The sequence below is a fragment of the Tachypleus tridentatus genome, chromosome 9, assembly GCF_004210375.1.
Source record: "Tachypleus tridentatus isolate NWPU-2018 chromosome 9, ASM421037v1, whole genome shotgun sequence".
NCBI lineage: Eukaryota > Metazoa > Arthropoda > Merostomata > Xiphosura > Limulidae > Tachypleus > Tachypleus tridentatus.
The window spans coordinates 100,901,556-100,921,918 of record NC_134833.1 but is presented as its reverse complement, the minus strand read 5'-3'; the positions used below and the strand labels follow the sequence as shown (position 1 = coordinate 100,921,918).

The window sequence follows — 20,363 nt, the reverse complement described above, 5'->3', positions numbered from 1 at the left end:
GAGTTCATTCTCATTTTGGCATATATGGCCAATATCTTCAATGCTCTAAATCATCTCAATCAACAGATGCAGGGTGGTGGAATCAACATTATCGAAGCGGAAGAAAACCTGAAGGATTTTCAAAAAAAGCTACCGTTATGGAAACTACAAACAGAGAATGATAACTTTGCAAATTTTCCCCTGCTGGACGACTGTGTAAGTAAAATTGAAGATGTGTCTGAAATCGGAGACATTTCTGTACCTGGGGAACTGAAGCAACCAATTGCCATGCACTTAGATGAGCTCGCAAAGTCTCTCGACAGATGCTTCCCCATCAGAGAGTCATATTCAGCATGGGTGAGACAGCCATTCACGTTTAGTGTTGCAGCAGCAGATGCCAATGATGAATACTTCGACGAAATCATTGAACTTCAGCAGAGCCAGGTTCAACAGCAACTTTTCAGAACAACAATGCTCTCAACGTTTTGGAGTCACCAAATTGTAGCATACCCTGTTATTGCTAAGAAAGCACTTGAAATACTCATACCGTTTGTTACAATGCATCTTTGCGAGCAATCCTTTTCAAGGATGGTAGACATAAAAATGAAGAAAAGGAACAGACTTTGTTGCGAAAATGATATGAAAGTGGCACTTGCCAAGGTGAAGCCATCCATTTCTGAACTTGTCTCTGAAAGGCAACAGCAAAAGTCACATTGATTAATGCAGTAAATATTCATTGAGTTTTGTTTTTGTGTGAAATCCATGTTTTGTTAGTTTTGTTCTTTGAACACAGTGATATTGTGTGCATCTGATGGATGGTTCACTTTGTGCACTAATAAAATATCTACTTATGTTTTGAATTTGAAAAAATCATATTTTTCCAATTATGAAGGGTTCAGTGAATGCAAATACAAAACTTCCGGGTTTAGTACCTCCTACAAGGTTAAGAACCACTGCATTTGACTAAAGCATAGCTATGCTGCCCACTGCTGTTTTTTCCATGACAACAGTTAACATAAATTCCTGTAACTTTTCAGCAATTCATCCACTGTTATATAATTATCTAAATAGAACTTGAGTCTAGTATAGTAGAACTAAAGGTACTGTGTCCTACAATAACTAGGTGGTGTAGGCTAACAACTGTACAACACTGACTTTTAATTTCCAACCAACATAATCCATTAGCACAATATCTCACTCCTATTAAGACTCATTTGAGATTTAAGTTTAGTACAGGCTAGGTATGATATGAAAGCTATATGTACTTACAGTCTACATCACATGCATCTCAACTACACCTTGTATTAAAACAGTGTTAAGAATATATTTAGTAAAACTTTCTACTTGAAACATTTTTCAGTCTGCACAATTGAAATATTCATTCATAACAAAATAAAACTCTGGAAACACCAAATTTCCATTTTCAATACCTAATCTTATGTTTGGATTTCACTTTTAAAAATCAATATTTAGGTTTAATCTGAATAAAATATTTTTCATCAGTGCTATAGAAGACACTAAGTTAAAGTGTGTTTTACCTTAAAGAAAGTGAATTTACCCATTAATTTTCTTTCTTCAATAAAATTTGCTGCCTGATGAATATTTCTGTTTAGAAACTGAAAGTATTCTTTTTCTGGCAGTAAATGGAAATGTTGGATGTATCTTAAATAATATTCTAATGATCAATAATTACAATTGACCTCATATTTCAAAGTCTTAACATTCAGATTAAATTCCTTTATTTTCATTTGTCTGTTGCTTAATAATTGCATGTGTTTTTGGTGTAATTGATTCAATTGTGTTATAGAGCATTCATGAATTGCTATATAATGTCCATGGCCCGGCATGGCCAAGCTCGTTAAGGTGTGCGACTTGCAATCCGAGGGTCGCGGGTTTGCATCCCCATCGAGCCAAACATGCTTGCTCTTTCAGCTGTGGGGGCATTATAATGTGGCGGTCAATCACACTATTCATTGGTAAAAGAGTAGCCCAAGAGTTGGCGGTGGGTGGTGATGACTAGCTGTCTTCCCTCTAGTCTTACACTGCAAAATTAGGGACGGCTAGCACAGATAGCCCTCGAGTAGCTTTGTGCGAAATTCAAAAACAAAACAATATAATGTCCATACACGTGAAAAACTACACGTATGTTTATTAATAATCTATATTTTAGCTATAGACAGACTTCCTCCTGCTGTTACTGCAGAAACCAACAAGAACTATCTTCACTATCTGTTGTTTTAGCTGGAGTCTTGTAATGTGACACCACCTATAAGATGTTAATATGATTTTTTTGAGAACACAAAATAAATACTAGTATAATCTAGCCAAATTAAGACTATTGAGTTAAAATTCCTTTAGCTGGGATTGATAATTGTACTGTCATTTCACTACGTATCTCATCAGACACTTGGACAAACTTAGGCTAAATGCAGCATGCTATAGTAAAATGCATTTACTGCCCTAGATGGCCACCACCTATCCAGATATCATATCATAATTTATAGTAAAGAATGTCATGCAGGATCACACAAAAAGTTGCAATGGTTTTTAAAAAGAGACCCAAAACTCCAGCTGTTAGTTCATTTAATTTGGTGTCCATAGCTGTACCATTTGTTTGAATATAGAATTCATTTTTAAATTCAAAACCATTAAGTGTAAGTACTAGTTCAGCTAAGTGTGTAATGATTTGTGTGTTGGGTATATCTAATTTTTATAAAGAAGTTTCCAGGGATTTTAGGCCTTCATCATGAGGAATGTTTGTGTAGAGAAATGAAACATTCATATAGAATAGTTTAAGGTGAAAGTTTTCCATTTCTGTTAATGTCGGAGATCATGTTCAGAAAATATGTTGCATCTTTAATATATGATGTCAAAAGTGGGGGTATGTCTTTGTGGTGAACAATGTAAACAGATAAGCACTACAGTTGGTATACCACAATTAAATATAATAGGATAATTGGTATTGTTGGATTTATATATTTTTGATAATATGAAAAAGTGAGCTGGAACTAGATGTTTAAGTGAAAGGAACTGTAATGTTTCATGACTAATGTGGTGGATTTTGCATAAGCTACGCAGCACATATTCAATTATTTTAACAAATTGAAGTGTGGGGTCAAAAATTATCTTTTTATAATGGTTTGTGTCATTAAATTTTCATTAAGTTTCATTGGTGTTGTTGGTCTTATATTGAGTGACAGTGGTGCCATGGCACCCTTATCAACTAATTTAATAATAATTTCATTTTATTGTTTCAGAGATATTAGAGCAGTATGCTCACTATGGGAGAGTTTGTTTAGGACTTTTGAATCAAAGTTAATGGTTTGAATTACTCAGTTTTCAACTGCAGTCCTAAAACTCTCTAGATGTGATTTCCTGGTAACTAGAAGGATTTGTTTTTAAACTGCAATTCAGAATTATTTCTTTCAATAGTTTTATTGTGAAAAACTCTTATAACTTAATCTGCTTGCAAATTCTTTTATGTTTGAAGCAACTTCAAAACTGTCCATGATTTTATGGGTAAGACAAAAATTAAGACCTTTACTGAGAAGTTTGTATTAAGTTTCAGTTAACATTTTAGAAGACAGATTGACAATATTGAAATTATTCTTGGGCTTGAGTTTTTTATTTCAGTGCTATCTTGGTGCCCATTGCTGCACCTTTCATTTGAATATAGAATTCATTATTAAACTGAAAACCATTAAGTGTAAGTACTAGTTCAGTTAAGTCTGTAATGATTTGAGTTTTGGATTTATATAGTTTTCTCAGAGAAGACTCTAGAGACTCATTACGGAGAATGTTTGTGTAGAGAGAAGAAAAGCCCATAGTACAGAGAATAGTGTTTGGTGGAAGTTTTCAGTTGCTATTAATGTCAGAGATCATGTTCTGAAAATGTGTCTTTTAATATATGATGTCAAGCATGGGAAGATATCTTTGATATGGTGAGCAACATAAGCAGATAAGCTTTCATTAGAATAGTGAACTATTCAAAAGTGCTTGAATTTTGGGTCTCTTTTAGAAACTATTGTATTATCATTCATTTGAAGGCCAATTCACTGATCTCACATTGTATTACAGTAAAATAGTCGCAAACAAATTCAGATAAACAAGGGTTAATGCACTTAGGTTCTTAACAACCTGATTCATATTCTGAACTGAGAAAGGATGCAACTTCTTCATTGTAAATAAATGAGTTTATATACTTTTATATACTGGAGATTTTAGCAAGCTTTGCATTCTGTGATCAGAAAAAGTTCCAGTACTACTTGGCTAGACAGGGGGAGACATTTTTGCAAAATGAAAGTTGAAGATATTTTGCCTCATTAAATTGATTATTGGCTCATAAAATAAAGTTCCAACATACAACTCTTGCTTGTAATTCTGAACTCCTAACAATCATTCTCAGTCTGTCTCCCACTGGGATAGCAGTTAGTCTATGGATTTACAAAGCTAAAATCAGGGGTTTGATTCCCATTACTGGACATGGCAGATAGCAAAATTCCTTTTAGTCATTGATGTTATGTTTCCAGCAGCTGTCCTAGTTGCTGGTAACTCAGCTAAGGTCAGGAGGTTTTCAATATTTCATTCAATTATCAGAGCTAACACTAGCTTTTCTTGTCTGACTTCTTTCAGACAACCAGAAAATAATGTCAGAATCTTCCTCCTTCTCTACTTATTTATACAAATTCAGCATTTGGAAGTGCACTACCTGTCCAGTAATATATTTATTTGTGACAATGACCTGTCTGAAATATTTAAGAAAGGGATTAATACCTTCTTGACTGCACCTTTATTGGTAAAGAACAGGACTTGCTTAGCCTTGCACAAAGGACCTGTTGTTGCATCTTAAACCTTTCTTTCTTGAACTCTCACCCAGTACCAGACTGAGACATCAAATCCTCAGCACGCTGGGCTTACTCAAGCCTCTGTACTCAGATGAGCTTTAGGCCCCTTCCCTGGATGACAAGATAATGAGCTAGTGAGGGCAGCTAGTTTGGTGCAAAGTTGCACATGGACTATCTGTGCATAACCACTCCAATACTTGTCTGTTGGATAAATAATTGGCTTTTCAACTGTGAACTGAGACAAAAAGCATTTTGTTTTATTTTAATTAAAGATGTTTCTAATATTTGAACACGTGAAGTTATCATGATATGTTTTATTGGCTGTTAGATGTGAGCAGAGTCACCCTGTGCAAATATACAGTTTACATGTGTGTTAAAGTGTGAAATACATAGATATGTTCCTAGGTCTTAATTATTAGTGGAATTTATAGTTTTTAAAAGTGCTTATTACTGTTTGAAACATGTTTACCTTACTTAGTGATTCAGAATACAGTTTTACCCCATAATGTATGTTCTGTTTTTCTAGATTAACTGTACATGCATCATATGAAGGTTTCCCAATGTTCATGATACCTCCTATAAGATAGGTTAACACATATCTTCAAAAGATATACAAGTAAATTTTACTACCTAAGTTAGTGTTTCCAGAAATTTGGTTTTCAAAATGTCTACTTTTCTAAATCCAACAATGACTTTAGAGACAATGAACTTATGATATTATGAATATAGTAATAGAATAATTATTTGTGATTGTACAAAAATTGCTTTGATTACATGATTGTAGCTTTGAACAGTTTCTTATATAGAACTACATGTGTTTAGGGCTCATTCTGTTTCTTTGACAAAGCAATAAAACTTCCAAAGTATTAATTTGATGTTTATGGATAGTCTTTCCCAAAGTAAGGATACTTTTCACGAGGTCCATTTCATTTTGACCTTGATTTCCAATCTAAGAATGGATTTAACATGTTTATGGCATTCAGGTCATTCTGTTTACTTAGTAGAAGCAACAATAAATTTTCTTCACTTATTTCTTTTGACTTTCATTGATTGAGATATGATCACTGATATCTAAGTTTGTCAATCTGAATAATCTAAGACAATGAATGTGGTTATAATAAAAGTAACATGTCTTATTTTTGTTATTCCTTCTGCTTTTCAATTTTCTCATCCTCTTTTAATTTGATTCAAATGTTTTTAGGAAAACTCTCTTTCTGATATCATTAACTTCAAAAGAAACTACATTGTGACTGCATCTAAAACATTTGCATTTCAGTCAACTTCCAACCTTTCATGTGTCACTTAAACTAAGGTAAGTATGATTTTCAAAAATTCTCCCAGTGTATATTGACTGATTTGGAACTAAAACTTAAATTCTTTAGGTAAGTTACTTTTAATAAAAACAATGGATTTTCACTAAAATCTTGTTATGAAGCAGGAAGGAACTTGTTTATGAATGAGGGTTTTTCTTCAGGAGGAGAACTGGTGAGCACAAAACTTTTATTGTTTAAAAGCTACAGTACTAATATACCATTCAAAAACAATGTTAGTGCTTTTTACTTTTTTCTGGCTTTTGCATTGATTACAACTGCCATAATTCTTTTAAGATTATTAAACAAAATTAGGATTAGGTAACTAGATTTGCTGATTGACAAAGATGAGAAAATATTTTATTAATTGACAAATGCTAACGTTTAAAAATGATAAGTTATTTGAAAGTTTCCAAAAAAGTTGTTCCGAGATAATAAATTAATTTTTCAAGCATCAGTTATTCATTGTTATACCATTTAGAGATATTAAAAAAAATTATGTTCTCTATTTTTATAATATGCTTAACACTGTGTTATGGCTTTTCACTGTCATTTATACAATGCTGCTAGTCGTGAATATGAGAAGACAGTAGTTAGCACAAGAACATTTTTTATGATCCACTCCAATCCAATTTAATGATTGAAAGATTAAGTACAATTTTTATTCCAATTTTATTTTAAAAAAAGAGTAATGTCCAAGGTTTCTAAATTTCTTAATATTATACTTCTTTTATTTTCTTAAATTTTATATAAATACTGTTTTTAGTCCAAATGGTGAAGATCTTAGGTATGAGTGGCAGTGGAAATGGTAGTATCTGCAGAAATGAACACTGGAATGTAGGGGTAAATTTAGAACACTTAAGAACAAACCAAAGATCTATAAATTGTATTATAGTTCCTCTAGACATACTCTTCCTTCTTTCCAAGTGAAAATATATTGGTGCACCAACTACCTGGAATCCATGGTTTGATTTCCTGTGTTATGCAGAATGAAGATAGCTTATTACGTAGCTTTGTGTTAAAATAAAATAAAAAACAAACACTCATTCATGGTAATATTTTTGAATTAGATTATTTGGTTTGAAAACTACAGGAAGTTTGTTTTATGACAAGGCATCATGCACATTTAATTAGGTTTAGTGAGTACAGTAGATGATGGAAGAATGTTCTGACAACTCAAATGTATATCTGTTGAATGTTATTGTTAAGTTTATGTGGTGCATATAAACATAGTTTGTTATTTATTGAAGAAAAGTGATATTTATAAGATTTCTTGATCTTAGCCACAAATATTATTAGCAAAGCTACAGTTATCCAGCCTGGCAAAAGAAATTTCTTTTTTGTGACAGTCGAGTTTTTTAGTTACTTCTGTGTTTGTTGAATTTTTCAAAAAACTACCTGAGAACTGTATGTGTAAGCTGTCCCTAATACTGAAGTGGTTGAATAGAAAACAGGCAGCTAACCAAACCACTCACAGCCAACTTGAGGGTTATAATCAAATACTGAAATTTGACCATTATTTTAAAAATGTACCCATGGTCCCATAGTCCAGAGCATGATTTTTTTTTGTTGGTGAGGAGGTTTTGAATCATGAGAATACAGATACACATTCTGGCATACTAAAAGCCTGGACATGCATAATCATTGTTTGTTCTATTTCAAAGATGTAGAGCTTTGTTGAAATTTGAGTTTTGAATTACGTATAAAAATAGTTTCCACTTGTAATTTATATACCCCAAAAATCAGTATATGTTATCTTTAAGATCTTAGGATGCATGACATAGATTTTTGTATGTGAGTAAAACCTGTATTGCATGCTTATCACAAGATATTATCAGCCCAAAGAAAGGTTGTTTTTACAATACTGCCAAGATAACTGTTATCTGTTTGCCATAAACTGTATCTAATAGGTTGTTATTGTCCATCCTTAACTACTAAGCAATTATTAGCCTTCACACTTTTATCAGTATTGATGTTTAATTTGAAGGGTGGAAACTACTTCAGAAGCATATTTCATTCTTAAGAAATACTTAATTTATACTCATTTTAAATTTTATTAATTTCTTTAGTAACTATATTGTACTATTTTAATGTATCACAGTAATATTGCTTTTCACATAAAAGTGTTGAGAGTGTATAATTGTACTTGGATCAAGAGAAGGTGAACAATGAATTTGTTTAAAAATTCCGTAAAACAATATTTTGTTCCACCTTTTCCCTATGTTGATCACATACTTTTTATTATTTTTATCAAACGGCTGTCTAACTTCTTCCAGGCATTTTAGTAGCAACGAAAGGAAGAGTAAAAAACATCAGTATCTGAGGGACATCTGTGAAGTTTGGAATCTAGTGTTTTACTAATATCTGATACATTCCTACAGTTAAAGTGTCTGCTTTTTTTTTTTTGTAATGATTGATATCAGAATCAATATTATAACTAATAGCTTTTCTGTCCCATGATTTAACAAAGGTGCTTCATCTTTTGCATGGAATGTTTCCAATAATTTAAGTGCTGAATGTTCAGATTTTGTGACAGTATGGGAAAGAAAATGTTTCAGGTGCATATGACTGATATTTGTACTATTTTTCATGTGATAATGAATGCAGTCACTATCAGAGTATTTTAAAGTTTTTTTTCAGTGATCCATGTTTGAACTTACTGAATACAGTCTTAACTTACAGTCTTAATTCAATGTACCTTAAAAATAAATGTATGCACTTTCTGTAAGAAATATTAGCCATGCCTTCACATGTACTGGATGGCATTAACATGATTGTATTATTTGTAACTAGTACACATTACTTACATGTGTCAGTTTGTTGATGTTCAATCAAGACTTCATTCAGGATCCATAGAAATATCTGTAGTTCATGCCTTGTTGTATCTCCAGTAGATAGATGAGTTTATTCAAGTTTGTGTTTTCTCTCTTTATATAATAAAAATTCAATCATAAAACTTTATTAAATACAATCCAGTTTGAAGTACTGAATAAACTTTCCTTTTGTGGTAATATGGGATGGAATTTTTATTATAGTGTGAGAAAAGTATTAATTTGTAATATTTTAAACTCTTCTAAAAGACCATTACTCATTTTGCAATTATGAGTAATTTAATATCAAATAGAAAATATTTTAATGTAGATTAAAAATATATTTATTTTTCATATGAAAAAGATTGTTACGTTAAAAATACATTGCAAAAATAAGTATTGACAAGAAAATTGTATCAAAATTCTCTAATTGACATAAAGTTATTAAACATGAACAAGAAGAAATGCATTTTCTTTATGAATTTATATTTAACTTATGATCTAAAAATGAACTATTTTAACTCTTAAACTGATATTAAACTACTTTTTTCAGGTTAGGTTTTAAATAAAGAATGGTAAAAATTAGGTTTTACCAGATTAAATCTGCATTTTAATGATTTTTCATTTTTTCATTTAAAAGACTTTTTGAATTCAGTTGAAAGTGCACAAGGTGCTATCAACACCTTTATTATTTTGCACATATATTTTGTTACATTTATCTCCATGATTTTTGGAGCATTCCAAAAATAAAACACCAAAAGACTTAAGTACTCAAAAGAAAAATATGAATATTTTATAATTTTTCTGCCATCAATATGTTACAAGAATTATGGTCAAATCCCATTATTTTATCTAACAGTAATAGCTCTGTGGTTGACAGCGAGTGGTATTGATTAGCTATTTTTGTACTAGTCTTGTTTACTTGCAAAGTTTCAGATTAAAGTTTTGTAGCCTTTAAGTATGAATGTTTCATTAAAACATGAAATTCACATTTAAGCAGGATGATAACTATGTAATCTGTATTAGACCAAGTATAAAGGAAATCCAACTCTCTTTCTAGGTAGTTATTAAATTTTTTATGTAATTATGATGTTATGTTTAATGTCTAGTATTGTGTTAATTGTATTACATTTATCTGCATGATCTATAGTGTTTGCACTATTATATCTTTCAGTATTAACACATATGCACATCTTATGGTAGGTAAAACAATTCCAAAAGTGATTGAGCTCAGTTAGTATCATACCAAATACTTTGTTAAAATGCAATGCATGGAAAGATTTTCTCTTGAGACTTTATGATTGTGTATGACCTAGTATGTAACTTGCCAGACTGTGAATCAAAGAGCTAATGGTTTGTTTATGCCCTACTGCTACAAAAATGTGTTGTGGGTACATTAGAAAAGTAATAGTCAAATCTAGTATTTGGTCAGATAAGAATATGTAGCACAAATTGTGTAGCTTTGAACGAATTTAAAAATTAACAAACAAACTAGCTTTTAAATAAGACTCCCTCATTTGTATAGATCTAGACACGAGTTCTCACAACTTCTGAAGTTTGAAAAATATTGTATAATAGGATATTAAAACAACAAACAAGCCATTACCTAGAGGGACTTTAATTTATCTACATTTACTGCTAAAAGTACAACTTTAGGCAGTGAGGTGAAGTCTGTGAAATTGTATTTATTGACATGAGATACGTGGCATCTTATTAAGTGTAAATTTAGGTACAGTAATTTTGCTGTGTTAAGTACAACATAAAATACAAATAATAGACATTTGTCAGTCAGATATGTATGAAAGTGAACCTAAGATAACATTTCTAAAATGTATTATTAAGGATATTCATTAGAAGCTATAAATAAACAAAACTGAACATAATTACTAAAATGAAGAGGAAAACAACATTTTTTAATATTTTGAACTTCACTAGTATAATTTAAATAATATCTTTGATTTCTTTAATAGCATAGCCTTTCTTGTGTAGAATGTGCTTAATTTTTTGTTGATTAGTTGTTATAATGCTTACATCTATATAAATATAATTATACTGTTTGTTGTATGGCTATGTAACTTCTTCCCAGAGTGTGGATAAATTTTCAACAAGATTGGTATGGACATTCAGTAGATCCATGTGTACCCACATACAAATTTTCTATTTAGTGTTTTGCCTTTTTTACTTTACTACTACTACCTACCTCCTATAGATGAATCTTCACCAAGTTTGGTATTGAGGTTCATTAAATTTATGAGAAGATACATACAAATTTTCAGTTTTGCCCTTTTTATGGGTGTTTTAGCATTTTCACTTTTGTTTACCACTACTTCACCCCCTTTTGATGAATCTTGACCAAATTTAGAATGAAGGTTCAATTAGTCCTTGGGGAAACATACAAATCTTCAGATTTTGATTTGGTTTGTTTTTTTGCAGTTTTTGTAGGTATTTTTGCATTTTTACTTTTTTTTTTCACCATTACTTCACCACTTGTTGGTACATCTTTACCAAATGTTCCATTCTTATTTGTTGGGTCCTTGCAGAGATACAAGCAAATTTGTAGTTTCATATTTTAAGTTTTGCACTTTTGTGGGCATTTTTGTGTTTCTTATATATAAGGGAACTAATTTTCTGTGACCTGAAATAACCTTTCATTGATCATGAAATAACTTCCATCCAGGAGATGGATACTCCAGCTAGTTTTATATATGGTACATATTCTTTTAAAGTACAGCACTACCAGTCTTACTGTCTGTTGTACAACTACTAGCTATTCAATCCTAAAAAATAAAACTTGTAAGTCTAATGTCTAACGTCTTGAACATGGTATTTGTATTCATCAGTTAAATTCTGTGATAAGTATGTAGTGATGTTATGGTCAAAATGAAAATGTGTAACACGATTTATTAAATTGAATTTTGTTATAATGGCCTATCATATTAAACCAAATGGAAATATTTCTGAAACCTTTAGTCATATGACTTGTATAGTGTTGGATACTTGAGTAGTAACTGTGGGAAACTTTGGTTATGTAGTAATAAAATAAAAGGCAGCAAACATGGTTCAGAGAGTCCAAAAACTTCCTGTTAATGCATGAAATGACAGGTAAGTGATTGATTATTTAAAAACACACCAGGTTAAAACATTCTCTGTTTGTGTGTTTTTATTATTAAATTTCTTCAGAAAACATACTTATCTCCTCTCACATTATAGCTATTACTTAACTGCTAGTGTTTCTTTATGTATGCCCATCTAAGCATCAGTCTGATTTCTTTCACTTGCTCCAGTCTTTTATTACTGACTTAACTGACCTTTGCAATATCTTAACAGTTTATACCTACACTAGTGTGTCTTTTGTCATTACTCACAAATGGGGGGATTGGTCTCAGCTGAGGCCAATGGTGTTTCTCCAAGGTGGTTCTGAGGCTGCAATTGTAGTTATTCCTGGACATTCTAGAGAGAATTTAGATTTTCTTTTTACAGTACCTTCTTCACTAATTTGGATCAACCAGCTCTGGCTCCTTTTCTTTAATTTGTACATTGACTGTATGCTGTCTCAGGTCTTTCTATGATTGCTTTAGAATTTGTGCCTGCCTCGATGGCAGAAAGGTTTGATGACAAGTTTCTGATCTTGTGGTTCATACAGAGAGGTTTACTGCTTGGTTAAATGAAGTGACAGCTATGTCTTGTCTGCTATGTTTGTCAGTACAACATGCTTTCACATACCATTGCCAAATGGAAGCATGTTTAGACTCTCAGATAATAAACATGCTCCAGGAAATATGGGATTTCAGAGCAGAGTCTGTGGTCAACCTAAATAGATCAATTTTTGTTTGCCCCTCACTATGGTGCTGAGATATTTATCATTTCTACATTTGTTTTAGGCAACATCTCAGCAATTGTCATATCACTTTGATGATGGGATGGGGTCATTGTAAGCATTCCTCCTCTTGTTTCATTTATCAGTTTCCACACTTTTCTAGTCCTTTTGCTCATATGTTGTTGGAATTTGTTGGAAAGAGATAAGTTGTTGGAGGATGTTTGTCTATCTACTGCTGCCCTCCATGTGTTACATGAGGTCCACTTCTCCAACCATTAATTTTTTGGGCATTCCAGAGTCTTTCCACTCAAGTGTTGATGACACCCATCTGTGTTCATTTGTGTCATTGTTGACTTCTTGACTTTCCTTGGCTCCTATAGAGGGTTATAGTTCTGCCCCTATTAGAGTGTTCCAGCCTCTAATATCAATCTCTTGGAACATGGGTAACCAAAATAGATTTTGCCCATATCCACTTGCTCTCCCACTTGGTTGGAACAATGATAACAGCATTGGTGACTATTATATGCCTTCAGTGTCTGTGGGGACTTGACTTTGAGAATTTCTGAATCTGTTTCTGAAACCCTTTGCCATGGATTCATGGATACTACAGGTCCTTACATTAGGATTTATCATTCATTTCACATTTCCACCACCATTACCCTTCCAACCTGTAGTGTTTCTGCTCCTGTAGATCCTTGGATTTTGGAACTTCTTTCCACAACTTTTAAGAGATTTGTTGGTCAATGGAGAAGTGGAAAGATTCATTCCAGGTGTTCCTGTGTTTTATTTTTGTTTGTTTTTTATGCCCAAGAAGATAGGAGATTGGTAGTTGGTCATTGATCTTTCTCATCTAACTCAATTCCTAGACCCTCATAAGTTCACTGTGGAGTCATTTCTTATGTGCTGCAGTTCAGTGCTCTGCCTTTTGGATTAGCATTGGCTCCATATGTGTCCTGCCAAATTGTAAAAACTTCTCATCATCTCTGTTTCCTGAGCATGTGCACACACCATTCCATGGATGACTGGCTACTGCTGGCACCATCAGTTGGCAGTTGGTAGAAAGCTGAATTCAGATACTGCTTTCTGAAGTAACCAAGGCAGGATTTCTTATAACAATTCAGACATCTCTTCACTCTTTAACACAATATATTGCCAATCTGGGTGTTGTGCTCAACATATATGTCATTTGGGCTCAGCTGACTCCCATCTGGCTCCACAATGGAAGAGGTTCTCTGACTCATACTCTTGCCTTCTCTCATTACTTTTAATTTTTTGAGGATGTGGGCATCACTCAAATCCCTCATTCCTTTGGGAAGAGTGTACATGAGATCTTTTCAGTGGTCTCTACATGACAAATAAATCATGAACAGTGATCCACTAGATTCCCAATTTTTCTTAATCAATACCAACAAAGAAAAACAAAGGAAATATGTATTAACCTTGGGAATCAGTACCATACAGAAAAAGACCTGCAAGAAGTTGTATCCCAGGTTGGGTAAGTAAAATGTGGTATCTTTTAACAGGTGAGTGCATAGATCAGTGATAATATCCATTTACATATCTAAAGCAATCTTTTTAAAATCTTCCTTAATTTGAGACTGTCTGAATTCACTTCATAATATTTTTAAAAAGACTACCTTTGGTTAGATTTTAATACAAATTTAGATTGCTAGTTTTTTCAAGGATTATTAAACTTTGCACTATGAGAAACATAAAACTGAACTTTGTTAATAGTTTTTTTATCTGTTTTACTGCAAAATTCAATTGGTACTTTTACATTATATTGTTTACATTATTGCACAATTGAGTGTAATGACTGACATAGACAAGAATTTGCCATTTCCTAGGTATAATAGAATATACGGCTTTATTCGTGTAATATGTTTTAAATTTCCAGACATGCTACATATTTAAAGGCTACATACTACAAGTTTTTACTTTAAGTTTTAAGCTAGAGTGTATGTATTTCTGTATAGGGTTTTTGGAATGTAGAAAATTCAAACAAACAATATGTATGAAACATGTATAGCTGGATCAGCTTCAAACTGCCTGTGGGCTGATAACTATCAGTTTATAACATTAACTTATAAGATATGAGATTTCCTTTAATTTGCCAGAATTATTAAATTAAGTATTTTCATAATTCTAACTCTTGATTTCGTTTCAACCCTAGCAGCAGCCATATGATGCAGAAAAAGAACCCAACCCAGTTCTAATGATATAACACTGTACTAATTAAATAAAGATTTTGATGTTGAAAAACTACTTTTGTGATTACTCATATTCCTCAACTGTTTGTGTTCAATTTAATTTTTATTTAACAGCCTTAACCTGCATTTTGTATTTGCTTTTCTGTTGGATATTAATTGTTTTAAATATCACAATTATTCCAACCACCATTTTCTGTGCATCAGGCCTAGTAATATTAAATTTATTAAGAAGAAAATGTGTGTTTGTGTGTGTGTATTTAAATGTAAATGTAAAATTAGTTTTTTGTGTTAAACCTTCTTGAAATTGTTTTTAAAATATCAAAAGTTTGCAAAATATTCTTTATGTTTATGAAGGAAAATCAAAACTACTGTAGTAAAAAATCTAGGGATAGTTCATAATTACAAAACACTGATTACTTGATTATGTGCAGCCCTTTTTATTTCTGAAAATTACATAAAGAAATTTTTGGGCAACACTGAATATTTACCGCAACATTTATAGTGCCAATTTTCTCTTTGGATTTCAAGGAAACGGTTGTCTCGGCACAACGTTTTGTATGAAATATGTGTTTTAGTAAAAATCCTTAAGTCATTGTGCTAATAATATGCAGTTGTAACTAGTATTTAAGTTTCATAGTGTGAATATATTGTTTAAAAATTTAAAATGATGTTCACATTATTTTGAGGCAGCCTGTAAGGAATTTAGTGCTGTTTATTAGTAGAAACACTTTCTGTTTTTAATGAACTGTGGTGAATTCTAAGTTTTCTTACCATTAAGTAGCAAGTTAAGCATTGTAAAGACTTCATTCTATGACCTGGATATATAAACTCTACTGTGTCACTTAGCCCTTTTGTTCAGTTAAATCATGATTAACATTAGTCAAATAAAACTTATTTTATTCTGTTGTTTATCTTATATATATGTAAACTAATTATTTGTATTTGCAAACAGTGTTATATATAATGCTTGTACATAAGAGGGCAAAGGTGTAGTTACTGCTACTGATCAACAGATGCAAGCTGTTATACTACAGGGTGTTCGGAAAGTCACTGTGCACTTATATTTATTAACAGGCAAAACTGCACAGTGACTTTCCGAACACCCTATATCATGTATAGTTTATTTCATTTATTTTCCTATTACTTCAAATGAAATTAACTAACTGTAAAAAAACAACAATATATATATATATATACACTTAGTCTTTTAGTTTTATTTCCAGGGTTTAAAAAGTTTTCTAATGTGTAAAAAATATCATATTTTTGGTTGTATTTCTGTTTCAGTTTGATTTTGATGATGTTTTTTATAATAAAATGGAGAAAGCATACTGAGGCTGTAGAAATTACGTTGTTAGCATTGTTTATAACAGAGTAGACTTTTCTACTGTGCTACTCGAAATGTGGTTTATTTATGCAATTAAGTTTTAAAAGTATGATTGTGAGTGAACATTCTGCAGCAGTATTTATTTGGTTCCAGGTAAACGTGCCTTAACTATTTTGAGTTTTCTGTATTGCTAAGTTTCTTTCTATTAAGTTATAACGTGCAAAGGCGTATGATATTTATTGGATTTTTTTTTTTTGTACAACCAAGGGGAAAAATTAAATATGAATTGAGGGTCACGTTTAATGTATAACGTGTGAAATACTGATGTGTATAAAGTAATTCATAACAACTTTATGGATAACTTGTGGAAACTTCTTGAAACAAAACATGTAACATAAATAATCCATAACAAGAAATGGATGAATAACAAGCGAAATGATTCAGAACAAGCTGATGAGTAATTACGTTGAACTAACAGAGACTCTCAAAGCATGTGCAGTCAAATTAGTATATTTATTGAAACAGTGCTTACTTAAATACAGGATTTCTATAATAATAGAAAATAATTCTAATTGTAGACACCGAAATTTACAAGTCCAAATATCTTAGGTCTAACATTAGTTAAGCCTTTATTAATTAGGAATAAAAGATGGTTTGTTTGGTTTGTTTTGTAATTTCGCACAAAGCTACACCAGGACTATCTGTGCTAGCCGTTCCTAATTTAGCAGTGTAAGACTAGAGGGAAGGCAGCTGCTTGTCATCACCACCCACCCTCAACTCTTGGGCTACTCTTTTACCAACGAAAAGTGGGATTGACCGTCACATTATAACGCCCCACGGCTGGGAGGACGAGCATGTTTTGGCGCCACTCGGGCGCGAACCCGCGACCCTCAGATTACGAAGTGCACGCCTTAACGCGCTAGGCCATATAAAAGATGGAGATAACACTCTAATTTCTGTACGATTTTAACTGAAGGTCATAAATGGCTCTGAGTTCTTTGTTGTTGTTTTCGAGTACAAACTTTTAGCTCATAGCTACGTTATTTTTTGACCAATTTCAGATATAATTACAGTTTTAGACTCGGGAGGTCAAACCCTTCGATCGATGTATTTGACAACACCCAGTATTACATAGACCAATTTACTCTAATTCAGCCTCAAACTATTTCAATTTGAGGGTAGGATGGTAGAGATCCTGATGAGTAACATTATTGGATCGAGTATAGGAGTGCCATATCTTTAGTATTGCTGAGCTCACCAAAAATGTAGCTAATAAAAAGGGGGGGAAAAATCTCGTACATTAACTTTAAATCTGCCTAAAATAATTTTAGGTGCCAAGGCTACTAAGAATTCCTCTTCTTTACTTTAGTTAGTGCTACACTTTAGTATTGCAACTGTTAATAAATAAACATAACATTATTCTACGACTTAACGTTTGACCTTTTTTAAAGCCCATATGTTTTAATATGTTGCTGTACAAAATGTATATCAAAGTATATTTGTATTCGTTTTTGTTTTTTACGTGTGTATATAGATAACAGTGTGTTCGCACAACTTCAGGAGGGATAATAGCTGTAATAGATAATTTTGAACAATAAATTTATAAGGTGTGAAATGTTCAGATCTTAAGAAGTGTAGAACAATCGTCCCCGCATGACTAGGTGGTTAGTTGCGCTTGACTCTCAATCTGACGGTCACGGGTTCGAATCCTCCTCCCATCAACAATGCATACCCTTTCAGCTACCAGGGCATTATAATGTGACGATCATTCGGTGGTGAAGACTAATTGCTAAAGTAGGGGTGGCTACCGCAGATAGCCCTCGTGTAGCTTTGCGTAAAATTAAAATCAAAGAACAATTCAGAACAACGTACTAAATATGTAAATTTTAGAACAGTCTGATAACAAGTAAAACAGAGTAATAAAAAGATGAGTAACGAATGACCATAAATCAGATTAAGAAGCATTGGCGATGAGTATTATGCTACATGTCTTAGCAACTTTATGTAAGCACTCTATACTTTTAATGAAACTGGGTATGATTTAATGATTAAAGTTAAGTATTTTGCACCGTTTTTATGTTGAATGATTATTCAAATATTTCCTTAATATTTAGGCCCGGCATTACCATGTGGGTTAAGGCGTTCGACTCGTAATCTGAGGGTCGCGCCAAACATCCTCGTTCTTTCAGCCTTGGGGGCGTTATATGTTAGGTCAATTCCACTATTCGTTGGTAAAAGAGTAGCCAAAGAGTTGGCGGTGGGTGGTGTTGACTAGCTACCTTCCCTCAAGTCTTACACTGCTAAATTAGGGACGGCTAACGCAGATAGCCCTCGTGTAGCTTTGCGCGAAATTCAAAAAACAAAAAAAATTATATAGTTTCATTAAAATGATTGAGATTTACGCTTTTTTACAAGCTTTCATATAAGTTAATGATATAACATTTTAAGGGTGTCATCTAGCTTTGGTGGAGGTCATTTCACTAGGGGGCTCAAGTAATTGCCACTCTCGGGCCATGCAACCGAGTATTCCACAGTTCGTGATCCGATTCCATAAAATCACGCTTCCTCTTGGAGTCTTTTGGCCAAATGCTCCTATTTATTTATAGAGAGTTAGCGGTGGGTACTATTGAACAGCTACGTTATCTCCACTTTATCATTTCAAAAATATGGACGACTTTGCGCAGATAGTCCATTGTGTAGTTTTGCGTGAAAGTTCTAGTAACAAACATAAACAAATTTTCTAATATGTCGCTCCATCGTTCGGTGCTGACCTAAGATGAAATGGATTTGTGTTTGAGTATTTGTTTTTGTTGTGTTTTGTAGTTGTGATGAATTATAATCAAACTTGGATTATTGGAGTATAACTTAACTGCTAGAACTGTGGTTTCGTTTACCAGTATCCGTTTCTGTTATTGTTGAGGACAAAGCTCTAAAATGGACTAATCATTCTCTTCGTGTATCGAAACCTGATTTTTAATATTATAAGCTCAAAGACTTATCACTGAGACATATGGGGGGGATTTTCTGTTTCCGTCACTTTTTAATCATCTTACACAATTCTCTTGTCACCTCAGAGCTTTGATACGATATTTTCTCTTTCAATAGTTTTTCCTTCTATTTATTAGAGTATCTTCATATAATCCAGTTACTTGATTTTCCTTACTTGTATGTATGTATATATTATTTGTTGTCTTAGTTTCTTGATAACATCCATTTCCAGGTAAGTTTTTGAATGAATGAGTTTCCTCAACCCAATATTAAGAGTAGAAAAAATTGTAAATCTTCCTGAAAGTTTTCAAAGTTTGACTGAACGTCGCGCTTTTTTTTTGTCTGTTCAGATAAATTTGTTTTGCTTTATCAGTGTTTTTTTTTTTTGTTAAAAGTCATTAAAAGACTGAAATTTTCGCTCATCACACACACAAAATATTAAGTATAGGACTGAAGAGATCCACGGCGACACTACTTCACTACGTCACATTATTGATGAACTGTTATTTGCGTACGAAGCACAAAAGGTCTTCACAGATTGAAGTATGCATTTTTTCTTCAAACAAATTGGCATGCCTGAGAAAACATGAATCTTTTCAAATCGCTCTTACGAAAATTTTCCATCAAATTTGAATAAAAGGAATTGAGAAGTGATATACACATGGGAAAAGCAGACCAACGCTTAGCTTTTCTAGTTCTATGTAAATAAGACATATTTTCTATACATTATCAAGCGTGGCAGAAATATATATTTTATCCAGGCTGAAGGAAGAAGGGATGTGAAATATTAACTGAGTTTCATAAAACTTACTCATCAGTTACTGCTTGATTTTTTCTCTTCACTTTTCTTTTTCAAGCTGGTATTGAAGTGTTGAGGTGAGATAAATATAATCTTTACTACATTACTGTAATACCTCCATAAACCATAGGAATAACATACTTCTAGTTAATAATCGGAACTTGCTAAGGGACAGTAACTAAACGATGACTTGCGTAAAATGCTGGTTGAGATTTTGAAAGACTTTTGGTTATTCTTATTTTTCTCTTCTCACTACAAAAATGTGATAGGAGTGACAGCACC

General features: G+C 32.5%; 1 long non-coding RNA gene across 15 annotated transcripts in view; it reads left to right on the top strand.

Annotated features, from left to right (window-relative positions):
- Positions 1-20,363, top strand: part of LOC143225889 (uncharacterized) — a 73,457-nt gene that overhangs the window by 30,974 nt on the left and 22,120 nt on the right. For 12 of the 15 annotated variants that reach the window (XR_013014177.1, XR_013014181.1, XR_013014176.1 and 9 more), the window contains one exon: positions 6,025-6,135. The exons of 1 other annotated variant lie outside the window; for it this stretch is intronic. This is a non-coding gene — a long non-coding RNA (uncharacterized LOC143225889). Of the gene's footprint in view, positions 1-6,024; positions 6,136-14,936; positions 15,700-20,363 lie in introns of those variants that run through there. 2 more of the 15 variants (XR_013014169.1, XR_013014184.1) reach the window with 1 other exon arrangement.